Raw genomic sequence first — 16,282 nt, 5'->3', positions numbered from 1 at the left:
ACTGTAGTGCACGGAGGCAGCGGATAGGAATCAGCTAACAGTCACGATGAAGCACAGGTGAGTTGAAGTGGTCTGGAAACCACAGGAGTAGAAGTGGTCTGGAAACCACAGGAGTAGAAGTGGTCTGGAAACCACAGGAATCAGCAGCGCTGAATACACGAGGAAACACAGGAACACCTTCAGAGGCTCATGGGGAATGAGACTCCAAGATCAGGCCACGTGGTATTGACCACAGGTGCTTAATATAGGGAGTGTTGCCTGATCTGCCAATTAAGTTAAAGGAACAGGTACTGAAGGGTTTAAAAGGGCTGCGCATGCGCAGACCCTCAGGATGGTGGACAGCCACGGTTCCTAAACATACGGGAAGAAGCACTCACAGTCCGGTGAGTGACAGTACCCCCCCTTTTAAAGGTGGGCACAGAACGCCTGGAACCGGGTTTGTCCGGATTTTTGGAATAAAACTTCTTAAGAAGAGCTGGGGCGTTGAGATCTTCAGCTTTGATCCATGAACGCTCCTCAGGACCAAAGCCCTTCCAATGAACGAGGAAACGGAGAACTCCTCGCGAAATTTTTGCGTCCAATACATGAGTAATCTCGAAATCTTCCTCCTGATGGACTTGAACTGGCTGAGGTGCTGAAGGAGGAGTCGAGAAACGGTTGATGATAAGAGGTTTAAGCAAGGACACATGGAAGGCATTGGAAATACGAAGGTTCTTAGGAAGTAGAAGTTTGAAACAAACTGGATTTATCACTTGAATGATCCTATATGGACCAATAAAGCGAGGAGCGAATTTCATAGATGGGACCTTCAAACGAATATTTTTGGTAGATAACCAGACACGATCTCCAATTTTCAGTGGTGGAATAGCCCGCCTCTTCTTATCTGCGAAAGACTTATATTTGGCAGATGTCGTCTTTAAACAGGTTTTGACCTGAGACCAGATATTTTTGAAGGTCTGACAAACAGTCTCTACAGCAGGAACTTGGGTGGGAGGGAGGGCAGGAAATTCCGGAAAAGACGGATGGTGACCGTAAACCACAAAGAATGGAGTTTTGGACGATGACGCATGGTACATGTTGTTATGGGCGAATTCAGCCCAAGGAAGCAATTCTACCCAGTTGTCTTGATTGGCTGATGAGAACATCCTTATAAAGGTCTCGAGATCTTGATTGACCCGTTCAGTTTGTCCGTTTGATTGCGGATGGTAAGAAGATGAGAGTGCTAATCGTATGCCCAAGGTTTTACAAAGGGCCCGCCAGAATCTGGAAACGAATTGTACTCCTCTATCTGACACAATCTCAGACGGACATCCATGGATACGAAAGATTTCTTTAACGAAATGTTCAGCCAGAGTAGACGAGGAAGGCAAACCAGACAAAGGGACAAAATGAGCCATCTTCGAAAATCTGTCTACCACTACCCAAATAGTATTACAATTTTTACTAGATGGTAAATCAGTAACAAAGTCCATACTAATATGGGTCCAGGGCTTGGACGGAATGGGTAGTGGTTGCAGCAACCCCGCTGGAGTTCTGCGGGAGGATTTAAACTGAGAACACAATTCACAAGAAGCAACAAACTCTTTGACGTCTCTCCTCATCGAGGGCCACCAGTAACTTCGAGAGAGAATCTCAAAGTCTTGCGTTCACCAGCATGTCCAGAAAAACGAGAAGAATGGAACCACGAAAGGATTTTCCTCCTAAGAGTAGGAGGCACGAGGGTCTTCCCAAATGGTAGCACTTTGGTGGAAGAAGCAGCCAGCGAGATACATTTGGGGTCTAGTATAGAATGGTTGGAAACCTCTTCAACGTCAGAGGACGTCACAAAAGCTCGAGATAGAGCGTCAGCTTTCTTGTTCTTGGCAGCTGGTTTGAAGGTTATGATTAATTCGAAACGGGAAAAGAAAAGAGACCATCTTGCTTGACGAGGATTCAAGCATTGGGCAGACTGTAGGTATGACAAGTTCTTATGATCCGTAAAAATCGTCACAGCGTGACGAGCTCCTTCCAATAAGTATCTCCACTCCTCTAATGCAACTTTGATAGCCAGCAACTCTTTGTCCCCGATCGTGTAATTTTTCTCTGCAGGCAGGAGACCCCGAGAGTAAAAGGCACAAGGATGGAATTTTTGTTGCTCCGAGCGTTGGGAGAGAATGGCTCCTAAGCCCACATTAGAGGCATCTACTTCCATGAAGAAGGGAAGTGTCACATCAGGCTGTCGAAGAATGGGAGCAGAGGAGAAGGACTCTTTAAGAATTTGAAAGGCTTGGAGGGCCTCGGATGACCATTGCTTAGTATTGGCCCCTTTACGAGTCAGGGCCACAATAGGAGATGCAATGGACGAGAAGTCTTGAATGAAGCGTCTATAGTAATTGGCGAAACCTAAAAAACGCTGGATAGCACGAAGAGTAGTTGGCTGGAGCCAATGTAATACCGCATTCACCTTTTCTGGATCCATTTTTAGGCCAACTCCGGAAACAATATACCCCAAAAATGGAATCTGGGGCAACTCGAATGAACATTTTTCTAGTTTGCAGAATAATGAATTTTTCCGGAGTCTGGAAAGGACCTCTGCCACATGTTGGTGATGAGAAGGCAGGTCCTGTGAAAAGATCAATATGTCGTCCAGGTAGACAACGACACATACATATAAAAAGTCCCGAAATATCTCATTAACGAAGCCTTGGAAGACAGCGGGGGCATTGCACAACCCGAAAGGCATTACTAGATATTCATAATGCCCATCTCTGGTGTTGAACGCTGTCTTCCATTCGTCACCAGGACGGATTCTAATTAAATTATAGGCACCACGAAGATCCAACTTGGTAAAGATCCGAGCTCCCTTGATGCGATCAAATAACTCAGTGATCAATGGAATGGGATACCGATTCTTAATAGTAATGGCATTGAGTCCACGAAAATCTATGCAGGGGCGTAGTGATCCATCCTTCTTTTTTACGAAGAAGAACCCGGCTCCAGCGGGAGAGGTGGAAGGTCGAATAAACCCTCGCTGGAGATTCTCCTGGATGTACTCAGATGTAGCTTGAGTTTCAGGTAACGAAAGTGGATAGACCCGACCCCTAGGAGGAGTCTTGCCAGGTAGAAGATCGATCGGACAATCCCAGGAACGATGAGGAGGAAGACGTTCAGACTGAGCTTTATCAAAAACATCGGCAAATGAAGCATACTGAGGGGGGAGTCCCGGTGAGGAAGATGAGATGGAAGATTGCTGTACTTTAAGAGGAATGACTTGAGAAAGACAACGATGATGACATTCAGCTCCCCAAGACGTAACTTGAGGAGTGCGCCAGTCAATCTGGGGAGAATGACATTGAAGCCATGGAAGGCCTAAGACAATCGGACTTGTCGTAACAGGAAGAATTAAAAACGAAATCTCTTCATGGTGTAGCACACCAATCTGAAGCGTTACTGGAGACGTACTCTGGGTGATGAGACCATTGATGAGACGTGATCCATCTATAGCAGTCACAGTAATCGGTGTTTTCAAAGTAATCACTGGTAGGGACCATTGATTCACTAGGGATTTAGAAATGAAATTTCCTGCTGCTCCAGAATCAATCAGTGCCTGAGACTCAAAGGATTTGGTAGCAAAGGAAATCGTAACATCAAAAGCGCAGACTTTTAGTTTCGTAGAAGATGGAGAGGACTCCAGGGACCCTAACTTCACCTCTCCAGAACTAGTTAGGGCCTGGCATTTCCCGATTTCTTAGGGCAAGAACTGAGCATATGTGTGGAATCAGCACAATAGATACAAAGTCTATTCTTTACTCTTCGGTTCCTCTCTTCTAAAGATAATTTGGAACGTCCTATCTCCATGGGAATCACAGAAGGTGAAGCTGGACGAAATTGAGGGGTTGAGCGAAGAGGTGCTTTAACTGAAGTTGTTTTCTCAGATTCTCTTTCACGAAACCTCATGTCTACACGATGGCAAAGAGAGATCAAATCTTCTAATGACGTAGGAAGCTCTTGGGTAGTCAGTGCATCTTTAATTTTATCGGAGAGCCCCTGCCAGAAGGCGGCAATTAATGCTTCAGTGTTCCACTGAAGTTCAGAGGCTAATATCCTAAATTGAATGACGTACTGGCCTACTGTAAGAGAACCCTGACGTAAATGAAGAATGCTGGAAGCAGCGGAGGTCACACGACCTGGTTCATCGAACACACTTCAGAACGTAGAGATGAATTTGGCACTATCTTGTAATACAGGATCGTTTCTCTCCCACAGAGGGGAGGCCCAAGCCAGAGCTTGTCCAGAAAACAATGAGATAAGATAGGCCACTCTGGAACGATGGGTAGAAAAATTTTGAGGTTGGAGCTCAAAATGAACTGAGCATTGGTTGAGAAAACCCCTACAAGTTTTGGGGTCTCCATCGTACTTTGACGGAGTAGGCAGGTGAAGCGTGGGAGCTGTAGACACCTGGGATGGCACTGGGGAAACGGAGGAAAGCACAGGAGCTTCAACATTAGCTGTAACAGGCTGTCCAGATGGTCCTTGGGAGGCTAACGACTGGTAGCATTGAAGTAACAGCTGTTGGCGAGCATCCTGTTGCTCCACACGGGTGACCAGATGCTGCAGTATCTCTTTGGCGGTAGGTTCCGTATCTGGGTCTGTCATGGCCTGATCTTACTGTCACGGGCACTAGGAGTCTTTACCCAGGGATCACCAGGTGATAAGCTTACCAGAGCAGTATAGGTGGTAATATGGTACTCTGGTAGCAGGGTGATCACGGAACAGGAGACAGCAGATGATAGAGATGCTCAGGAAAGTCTATGACTAGCAGCACTGGTGATATATATGTAGTAATACACGAGGAACTGTATGGACAAAGGACACGTGAGGGTAGTCAGTGGTCTGCGGTAGCAAGTTGTACCACTGCTATAGTGAGGAGGAATGTCCAACAGAAACGAGGAGGTGATGAGAGTCAGCGGTCTGCGGTTAGCAAGTTGTAACGCTGTCTGGGTGAAGGAATGGAATCCAAGTGGAGGTATCTGGGGAGTCAGTGGTCTGCGTTAGCAAGTTGTACCACTGCTATGTGAGAGGATACTGGAACAGGTGACACGGGAAACAGGGATCAGTGGTCTGCCTCTAGCAAGTTGTACCACTGAATATATATGTGAGGAGGAGCACGGGGAGAGACTGCAATACAGAGGATACACGGGCACCTTGAACTTGATCCACAATGACATGCACAATATAGTAATGACTGAACAGCACTGTAATAATATAAAGTCACAGAAACTATCCGGGCAACAGATAACACAGTCAATGATGGTAATAGTCTCAGCGGATAGTAAACTCCAGAGGAGAGCAACTCAGTCCAGCAAGATATGCAATACACCAGCACAGTCAATGAGAAGTATGCATACCGTGGTTCAGGAGCAGGCTGTCAGACAGGAGTGCAGAGATACCTGAACGGCTAGAGGCCGGCAGGATGCGAAGTCCCAAGAGGATGAAGCGATAATCAAGTAGGTGCAGCGCACAGGTAGGTAGACCAGCAGGGGAACAAATACTCAGGAAGCAGTAGTATGTAGAACTGGACTCCTGGAGGACCCTGAAGAGTAGCGATGGTCTAGATGAGATGAAAGCAGTGAGGCGCAGATCCGATGCAGACTGGCGAGTAATGACCAGCGGGAACACGGAGAAGCACGGAGAGCGGATCAGCTGTTGTAGAACGAGTAGAACTGAGGAATAGCAGCCAGCAGGACTCTGCAGGTACACGGAGGTAGCGGATAGCAACCAGCAGGTGCAGCAACGATGAAACACGGGAGAGCAGAGCTGAGCTGGAACTGTTGAGCACGGAGAGCAGTGGATAGGAATCAGTTGTAGCAGTCTCGAGGAAACACGGGAGAGATGAGATGAGCTGAAGACTGAAGTGCACGGAGGCAGCAGATAGGAATCAGCCAAACAGTCACGATGAAACACAGAAGGGTTGAAGTGGTCTGAAGACTGTAGTGCACGGAGGCAGCGGATAGGAATCAGCTAACAGTCAAGATGAAACACGGCAGAGTTGAAGTGGTCTGAAGACTGTAGTGCACGGAGGCAGCGGATAGGAATCAGCTAACAGTCACGATGAAACACGGCAGAGTTGAAGTGGTCTGAAGACTGTAGTGCACGGAGGCAGCGGATAGGAATCAGCTAACAGTCACGATGAAGCACAGGTGAGTTGAAGTGGTCTGGAAACCACAGGAGTAGAAGTGGTCTGGAAACCACAGGAGTAGAAGTGGTCTGGAAACCACAGGAATCAGCAGCGCTGAATACACGAGGAAACACAGGAACACCTTCAGAGGCTCATGGGGAATGAGACTCCAAGATCAGGCCACGTGGTATTGACCACAGGTGCTTAATATAGGGAGTGTTGCCTGATCTGCCAATTAAGTTAAAGGAACAGGTACTGAAGGGTTTGAAAGGGCTGCGCATGCGCAGACCCTCAGGATGGTGGACGGCCACGGTTCCTAAACATACGGGAAGAAGCACTCAAAGTCCGGTGAGTGACAGCAATATTTAAATGGGCAGTGAATCCGAGTACCTCGGGAAGGAGTTATTTTATCCAACTGTGATCTAGATGGGCTCTTATTATATACTGACAAACTGAGAGGAACATCCATATTTACAGAGTTTATTATTATTATCAGAGATTTGTAAGGCGCCACAGTGCTCTACAATGCCTAAAATAGGGAAAACAGTACATACATTAGACAGGGACATATAAGATAGATTAAATAAATGAACATATGAAAACAAAAGGTATGGAAGACCCTGAACATTTGAGAGCTTACATTCTAATCGGAAGAGGGCACAGCTGAAACAAGAGGAGCGAGTGTGGCTCAGAGTGGAGATTCTGACAGTTGTGAGGGTGCATTAGTGTGAACAGTGTCATTAGGAATAAGGTAAGCTCTAAAAAAGTAGGGTTTTCAGAAAGTATCTAAAGATTTGAAGGCTGTTGGAAAGTCTGATTGGACTTGACAGGGAATTCCATAAGCGGCAGCACAGGTGTCACTCACCGGACTGTGAGTGCTACTTCTCGTGTGTTTAGGAACCGTGGCCGTCCACCATCCTGAGGGTCTGCGCATGTGCAGCCCTTTCAAACCTTCAGTACATGTCCCTTTTAGTTAATTGGCTGATCAGGCAACACTCCCTATTTAAAGCACCTGCTGTCTATACCTCGTTGCCTGATCTTGGAGTCTCATTCCCCATGAGCCTCTGAAGGTGTTCCTGTGTTTCCTCGTGTATTCAGCTCTGCTGATTCCTGTGGTTTCCAGACCACTTCAACTCTCCTGTGTTTCATTGTGACTGCACCAGCTGATTCCTATCCGCTGCCTCCGTGCTCAACAGTTTCCAACTCACTTCAACTCTCCTGTGTTTCATCGTGACTGCACCAGCTGATTCCTATCCGCTGCCTCCGTGCTCTACAGTTTCCAGCTCACTTCAACTCTCCCGTGTTTCATCGTGACTGCACCAGCTGATTCCTATCCGCTGCCTCCGTGCTCTACAGTTTCTCAGCTCACTTCAACTCTCCCGTGTTTCATCGTGACTGCACCAGCTGATTCCTATCCGCTGCCTCCGTGTTCAACAGTTTCCAGCTCACTTCAACTCTCCCGTGTTTCATCGTGACTGCACCAGCTGATTCCTATCCGCTGCCTCCGTGTTCAACAGTTTCCAGCTCACTTCAACTCTCCCGTGTTTCATCGTGACTGCACCAGCTGATTCCTATCCGCTGCCTCCGTGTATCTGCAGTGTCCTGCTCATCGCTACCCTCCAGTACTCCTCGTGTCTGCAGCCAGCTGATCCGCTCTCCGTGCTTCTACAGTGTTCCTGCCTGTGTCAACTCGCCTGTCTGCATTGGATCAACGCTTCACTGCTGTCTTCTCTGCCATACCACTTCTACTCTCCAGTGATCTCCAGGTGTCCAGTTCTATATACTACTGCTTCCTGAGTATTGTTTCCATCGTTGCCGGTCTACCTACCTGTGCGCTGCACCTACTTGGTTACCGCTTCCATTTTCCTGGGACTTCGTATCCTGCCGGCCTCCAGCCGCTCAGGTATCCCTGCACCTCTTTCTGACAGCCTGCTCTTCTGAACCATGGTATGCATACTTATCATTGACTGCGCTGGTGTATTGCATACCTTGCTGGACTGAGTTGTTCTCCTCTGGAGTTGCCTATCCACTGAGACTGTTGCCATCATTTGACTGTGTTATCTTGTAGTCTGAATAGTTCTTGTGACTTTGTATATTTGTGCAGTGCTGCTCAGTTATTACTATTTTGTGCATATCATCGTGGGATCAAGTTCAGTGTGCCGTGTATACTCTGCATTACATTTATCTCCCCGTGCTCCTCCTCACATATATATTTCAGTGGTACAACTTGCTAGAGGCAGACCACTGATCCATGTTTCCTGAGTCACCTGTTTCCAATATCCTTCCACATAGCAGTGGTACAACTTGCTAACGGAGACCACTGACTTCCCGGATACCTCCACCTGGATTCCATTCCCTCACCTAGACAGCGGTACAACTTGCTATACGCAGACCGCTGACTCTCATCACCTCCTCGTTACTTCTGGATATTCCTCCTCACTATAGCAGTGGTACAACTTGCTATCCGCAGACCACTGACTACCCTCACGTTTCCTTTGTCCATTCAGTTCCTCGTGTACTATTATCTATATATTACCAGTGCTGCTAGTCATAGACTTTCCACGAGCATTCTCTACCATCTGCTGTCTCCTGTTCCGTGATCACCCCGCTACCAGAGTACCATATTACCACCTATACTGCTCTGGTAAGCCCATCATCTGGTGATCCCTGGGTAAAGACTCCTAGTGCCCGTGACAACAGGAGAAGTCTTGTAGGTGGGAGTAAGAGGTGGTTACCAGAGATGAGACAAGGCGCAGGTCAGAGGTAGATCTAAGAGGGTGGGCAGGAGAGTATGTCGATATGAAATTTGAGATGTATGAAGGAGTGGTGTTGTTGAGGGCTTTGTAGATATGGGTGAGCATTTTGAAATTGATTCTGGAGGACACAGGGAGCCAGTATAGGAATTTGCAATGTGGTGCAGCAGATGTGGAGCTGCGAGAGAGGAAGATCAGTCTTGCAGTAGCATCTAGGATGGATTGAAGTGGAGATGCATAGGTGTAAGGAATGCCATATAGCAGATGGCTGCAGTAGTTAAGACAAGAAAAATGGCAGCATGTTGGGTAAGAAAAGGGCATATTCTAATAATGTTTTTAAGGTGAAGTCGATAGGACTGGGTGAGAGTCTGGATATGAGGAATAAAGCAGAGGGCGAAGTCAAGTGTGACACCAAGACAGAAGGAAATTATGGTAATATTGACAATGAGGGAGATTTGAGAAAATGTGGTGATTCTGGGAGAAGGGAAGATGATAAGTTCTGTTTTGGACATGTTGTGTTTTGGGTTGCATTGGGACATCCATGTGGAGATATCAGAAAGACAGTTGGTTGCACAAGCTATTACTGAAGGGAAGAGCTCAGAGGAAGAGTTATAGATTTGGGTGTCATCAGCGTAGAAGTGGTACTGGAGGTGAATAAGCAAATTAGTTCCAAAAGCGAAGAAGTGTACAGTGAATAAAGTAAAGGGACAAAAACAGAGTCTTGTGGGACCCCAATAGATAGTGGGAATGGAGGGGAGGATGTGCCAGAGGTGGAAACACTAAAGGAGCAGCTCCATAGGTAGGAAGTAAACCAGGAAATACCTGTATCACGAAAGCCAATGTAGTGTGTGTAGAAGAAGAGACTGATCAAAAGGGTCAAAACCAGCAGAGAGTTCCAGGAGAATGAGTATAGAGAAATGACCCTTAGACTTTGTAGCAAGAAGATAATTGATCACTTTTGTGAGAGCAGTTTCAGTGGAATGTTCGCGGCGGAAGCCTAATTGAAGAGACAACATACCCTGCTACATTGACTGTATAACCACCGGGCCTGAGTTACAATTAATCCTATAGGCACAGCCCTGGTGACCATCGTTAAATAGTACCCAACCCTGTAATACAACATAGTTTACATGTCACTTACACTCCAATACTCCATACTTCACTGCAATTCACCCTTCTCTGCGGGGGCATTCACTTGGATGGTAACATGCAGGCAGCTTCTCCTCAGTGCAATTCTGACACACGCTATGTAGCTCTCAACTGCAGCTCACCCCTCCTATGCAGGGATGATTTCTCCTTTGGGCTCTGAGACATTCCTCTGTGTGCTCTCAGCCTCTGGAGCTCTGACACTTCAGCTACCATGCCTCTTGCAGCAATCCTCACTCCAGGGTCTCTTCCATGCAAAATGTCCCCCTCTCTCTTGGGGTTCTCTTTAGTGATATGAGGTGTTCCCGCTCTCTGGAATTAAGAACTCCTCCCCTCTGTATATGCAGTCATACTACTTCATGCAGCAATCCCTATTTCTCTTTTGGGGTCCTTCCCCTTATGGGCTCCTCCACTCATGCTTAGGGGACAGTAGTGATTGTCTCTAAGCAGCAGCTGTCACTCACCCGCTCCTGGGCAATACCATGGGACCCTGGGACATCCATCTCTACTGTGCCATGGTCTCCAGCTTTCACATCAGATCTGCTGGTCCTGTCCCTATCTCTGCTTTGCCCATGTCTCTCCCTGGGTATCTCTCTCCTCCCTTGCTGACAGCCGCTCCTCTCACTCTGTCACTAGCAGACTGGGCTGGGTTATTACCATAGCAACCAGCTTGTGTCACTTTTCACAAACATCTAACTTGCCCTCTCGGTGACCTGTCCTGTTTCCACTGGGGTGCAGGGTTTACTTAAACGCCACTAGAGGACGTTACAGTAGTATGCGTGCTAATCTGGAAAATTTCACGGTATCATATTCTTTGTTGGGCTGCAATATTTACTGGCTTAAATAGCATAAATGGTTAGCCAGGATAAGGAAAAATGTCTCCCAGTAGCAGCAGGTTGTGACATGAATTATTGGTTAGGAATGTAACATACTTTGCTCACATTCAGTCATTTGATGCCCTATCAGCCCAATATGTCCCACTGCTTCCTACCCCGCTAGTCACATTTCATTTTTGTAGCAGCTGCTTCATGCATAACTTTCACTCATAATAACTTAATTATTTTGACACACGAGAAGTACTAGAAGTATGGAAATATTGATGATTTTTCTGATTATGAACATCATCATAATATCAGCAGCTATACATCTTAAAATATGTAGCTAGGCAACTCTTGAAGTAAAAGTTTGGAGGCGCGGCGTATACTTTTTTGAGCTAACGTCCTATCTGTCCAACATCTGCATTCACATGTACTTACCTCTGTGGCAAGTACATGTCCCCTTTCTTTATCCCAAATGCGCTCCTCCTGTTGCAGTTGGAGGAGCTTGCTGCCAACACTGGATTCCTTCGCTGGCATCTAGAACCGGTTCCTTCTGGGTAACTTTTGCTGCTAATGTACCACCTCACTGGGCACCCAGACTGGTACCTCTCACCTCTTCCTTTAGTTCAAGGTTGCTATGGATGTTTCCCCCTATCATACTGGCCAGAGCTGCAAGGTAGCAGGCAGTGCGCTAGTACTTGAATGTTAAGTCCCAACCTCAGAAAAGCCAGATATTGGATTAGCTTGGACTAATCTGTAGGTGTTAGGTCTGTCTGTCTGATCACATGACCTGAGAGGCGGGGAATTAACTTCCCTACTATTTGTTAGGTCTGTCTGATCATGTGACCTGAGAGGCAGGGAATTCAAACTTCCCCACTATTTAGTCTTCACTCTGACACTCTCCTGTGTCAGAGCAACAAGTGTTATTAGTGTCTGGCTGCTCCTGATCCCTGTGCTTTCCCTGTGCACTTCTCCTTGTGAATACTGACTGACTTTCTGTGTACCGACCTGGCTTGTCTATTTAACCCTGCATCTGCTGAATCCCTGGCAACATGCACTGGATGACCTTCTGTGTACAGAACCAGCTACAGTTCCTGACGCCTCTCGTGTTTGTCTCCTCGTGCCTCTCTGCTAGACAGCAAGGTACGTCTGGCTTCCTACTTCTTACGGTTAAATTGTTTTATATCCAGCTAGACGAGGCCTTTTACTGTGTTCACAGAACCATTCACCATACTACTATCTTTCTACCAGGCCTGTGGGCTAACCTAGGGGCCGGCAGCTAAAACCATCCCGCCTTGCGGCAGTTCTTGGAGAAGACCGGGGGGTCCCTTAGACTCCGCGCCCTGGGAAGGCCAGTGCCAATACTGGTTGGTAGCTGTCTCCAGTGAGACGTAACAGTTTGCTCTGACCCATTATGGATGGATCTGGGAACCCTTCTGCTAGAGATCTGCTGGAGCACCTGGCTGCTAGGGTTGAAGAGCAAGAGAAGAAGCAAACCCAGCTGCTGCAATTCCTTCAGAGTATGTCCGCCCTTTTAGATACTCTCCAGAATACCCTCTCGGGCCAGGTAGGCGTACCACTGCTTCCTCCCTCTCCTCCGCAGACCGCTCCTCCTCCTAGTGACGCTATGGCCCCTACTCCTGCGTCTTCGCAGCTTCGTATTGCTAATCCTCCCAAGTTTGACGGGGACCCCAAGGCGTGCCGTGGATTTTTAAATCAATATGCCATCAAGTTTGAGCTGCAGTCCAGGAACTTTCCTACTGAAAAACTAAAGTGGCCTACATTATATCGTTATTATCTGGACCAGCGCTAGCCTGGGCATCTCCTATGTGGGAACATAACGATCCTTTATTACACAATTGTGCCACTTTCTTGGAGACCTTTCGGCGCATTTTCGATGAACCCGGATGGCTACTGGCCTTCTACGCCTTCGCCAGGGTACACTCCCTCTTGTACAGTATGCTCTCCAGTTTCGGACTCTTGCGGCTGACCTTCGTTGAAATGACGAGGCGCTGGTGGCCGCCTTCTGGCAGGGCCTGTCCGAACGGATTAAAGATGAATTAGCAGGTCGTGAGTTCCTACCTCTTTGGATGCTTTGGTTTCGCTCTGCAATCAAATAGACATTCGTTTCCGTGAACGTACCCAGGAGAAGGAGGCTTCCCGTCGTTCGGGATTTCGTTTGGCCCTGCGCTTTCAAAATCCTATGGTTCCTGTAGAAGAGCCTATGCAATTAGGCAGAGCACGTCTCTATCAGGAGGAGAGAGAGAGACGTTTCAAGAACCGGCTATGTTTATACTACGCAGAGAACCTGGGCATCTGCTGAGTACTTGTGCCAACCGGCCGGGAAACGACAGAGCTTAACCGGTTCCGGAGAGGCCAGGTTAAGTGTTTCCTCTACATCTGCTGTCGATTCCTGTTTTTCTATTCAGGCCCTTCTACTTTTCAAAGATATTGCACTTTCTCTCCCAGCTCTTATTGATTCCGGGGCTGCAGGGAATTTTTTAAGTGCCGCCATTGTCCGAAGAATAGGGGTACCTACCCTTTCTCTGGATCCTCCCATGGTCCTCACTGCTATAGATGGCAGTTGTATTGTTGGGGGATCTACTAAGGAACGTACTGTGAACCTTTCTCTGCAGATTGGAGCATTGCACACTGAAGTCATTTCCTTCCTTGTCATTCCCCAAGCCATCAATCCTTTAGTGATGGGTCTTCCCTGGCTCAAACTTCATTCTCCCACTCTGAATTGGCATAAAGCGGAAGTTCTTGCTTGGGGCCCGGCCTGCCATTCTTGTTGTCTCCCGAAGGTAAAGAAGTCTCCACCGAAGGGCGCTTCTTCCTCCCATATCTCTCCGGGAATTCCTCCTAAATATCATTTCTTCTGTGACGTGTTCAGTGAGAAAGAGGCTTCTAAATTACCTACCCACCGACCCTGGCATTGTAGTATTGTAATCCTACTGGATAAAGTGCCACCCAGGGGCCGGGTCTAACCATTATCCATGCCAGAATCTATCTCCATGTCTTCGTATATTGAAGAAAATCTGAAACTAGGTTTTATCCTCCACCTCCCCAGCAAGGGCTGGGTTCTTCTTCGTAAAGCAAAAGGATGGTGGTCTTCATTCTTCTATCGATTACCGGGGTCTCAATGCCATAACGGTGAAAAATAAATTTACCCTTCCCTTGATCTCTGAGTTATTTGACAGGATTAAGGGATCTTTAGTGTTCTCCAAATTGGACCTCAGAGGCGCTTATAACCTCATTCGTATTAAACAAGGAGACGAGTGGAAAACGGCATTCAATACCCATGATGGACACTTTGAATACCTCGCCATGCCTTTTGGCTTGAGTAATGCCCCTGCCGTTTTTCAAAACTTTAGCAATGAAATTTTTCAGGATTTTCTGTAACACTTTGTAGTCATCTACCTGGACGATATTGTAAGCTAGAGAAATGTCTCTTTGAAAAAGATTCCCTTCCCTTCTTAGGTTATGTGGTGTCCGGCTCTGGTCTGCTCATGGATCCCGAGAAACAGAAGGCAGTGTTGGAATGGCATCAGCCAGTTGGACTTAAGGTGGTGCAAAGGATCATAGGCTTCGCCAATTACTACAGACAATTTATCAAAGGCTTCTCATCTTTAATAACACCCATCACTGCTCTAACCAAGAAATCCGCCAATTCTAAGTCCTGGCCTCCAGAAGTGGTCAAGGCATTTTCTTCACTGAAAAGAGCCTTTACTTCTGCCCCCATTCTTTCTCAGGCTGATCCTACATATCCTTTCTTCCTGGAAGTCGATGCATCTTCGGTTGGAGCCATATTATCTCAAAGGGACTCCTCGGGGAAACTCTCTACACGTGGCTTCTTTTCCCGGAAATTCTCTGCCTCTGAGAAGAATTATGGCATTGGGGACAAGGAGCTTCTTGCCATTAAGGAGGGAGTTATGTTTCCCATATCCATATACACGGATCACAAGAATCTCCTTTACCTTCAAACAGCATCTTGTCTCAACCCCCATCAGGCCAGGTGGTCATTGTTTTTCTCTCGTTTCAACATGATCATCACGTTCAGGCCAGGTTCCAAGAACAAAAAAGCTGACGCTCTGTCCCGTTCTTTCGACTCTACCGATGTTGTGGAAGATTCTCCTCGACTTGTTCTGGATCCGAAATCTATTGTGGCTACCACCACTACTGTCACGGGCACTAGAAGTCTTTACCCAGTATCACCCGCTGATGGTCTTATCAGAGCAGTAGAGTTGGTATATGATACTCTGGTGGCAGGGTGATAATGGAACTGGAAACAGCAGATGGTTAGAGAATGCTCAGAAAGTCTATGACTAGCAGCACTGGTAAACAATAGGTAACTGAACACGAGGATCCGGATGGACAAGGACACGTGAGGGTAGTCAGTGGTCTGTGCACGGCAAGTTGTACCACTGCTATAGTGAGAAGGAATGTCCAGGAGTAATAAGGAGGTGGAAGTCAGCGGTCTGCGTATAGCAAGTTGTACCGCTGTCTGTAGTGAAGGAATGGAATCCAGGTGAAGGTAACGGGGAAGTCAGTGGTCTGCGTGTAGCAAGTTGTACCACTGCTTATGTGAGAGGATATATGCAACTGGTGACACAGGGAAACAGGAATCAGTGGTCTGCCTCTAGCAAGTTGTACCACTGAATATATATGTGAGGAAGGACACGAGGAGATAAATGCAATGCAGAGTCTACACGGGTACACTGAACTTGATCCCACGTTGAACTGCACACAATAATAATAATGAATGAACAGCACTGCACAGATAAACAAAGTCACTAGAATAGTCCAGCACAAGGAAACACAGTCAATAATAGCAATAGTCTCAGAGGATGGAAACTCCGGAGGAGAACAACTCAGTCCAGATGGATATGCAATACACCAGCACAGTCAATGAGAAGTATGCATACCGTGGTTCAGATGAGCAGGCTGTTAGAGATAGCTGCAGGGATACCTGAGCGGCAGGGAACTGACGAGATGAGAAGTCCTTGCAGAATGGAAGCGGCAGGTAGGTGCAGCGCACTGTAGGTAGGCCAGCAAGGACGACAAATACTCAGGAAGCAGTAGTATATCGAATAGAACAGCAGGAGACCACGGGAGAGCTGAAGCGATGTAGCAGAGCTGGAAGCCGAGGAGCGTAGACTCGATGCTAACAGGCAAGTTGACACAAATGGACACACTGTAGAAGCAGTAGGCAGCGGGTAAGCTGACGGCAGGTAGAATGCAGACTGGAGCGCTGAGACGAGCAGGACTCTGTAGACACGCTGAAGTAGCTAACAGGAATCAACTGGAACAGTAGCGATGTAACACAGGAGAGTTGGAGAGATCTGTAACTTGTTAGACACACGGAGGCAGCGGATAGGAATCAGCTCCTGGAGTCACGATGAAACACA

The sequence above is a fragment of the Mixophyes fleayi genome, chromosome 5, assembly GCF_038048845.1.
Source record: "Mixophyes fleayi isolate aMixFle1 chromosome 5, aMixFle1.hap1, whole genome shotgun sequence".
NCBI classification, from domain to species: Eukaryota; Metazoa; Chordata; class Amphibia; order Anura; family Limnodynastidae; genus Mixophyes; species Mixophyes fleayi.
The sequence above is the reverse complement of the archived record's forward strand: the minus strand, read 5'-3'. Positions refer to the sequence as shown.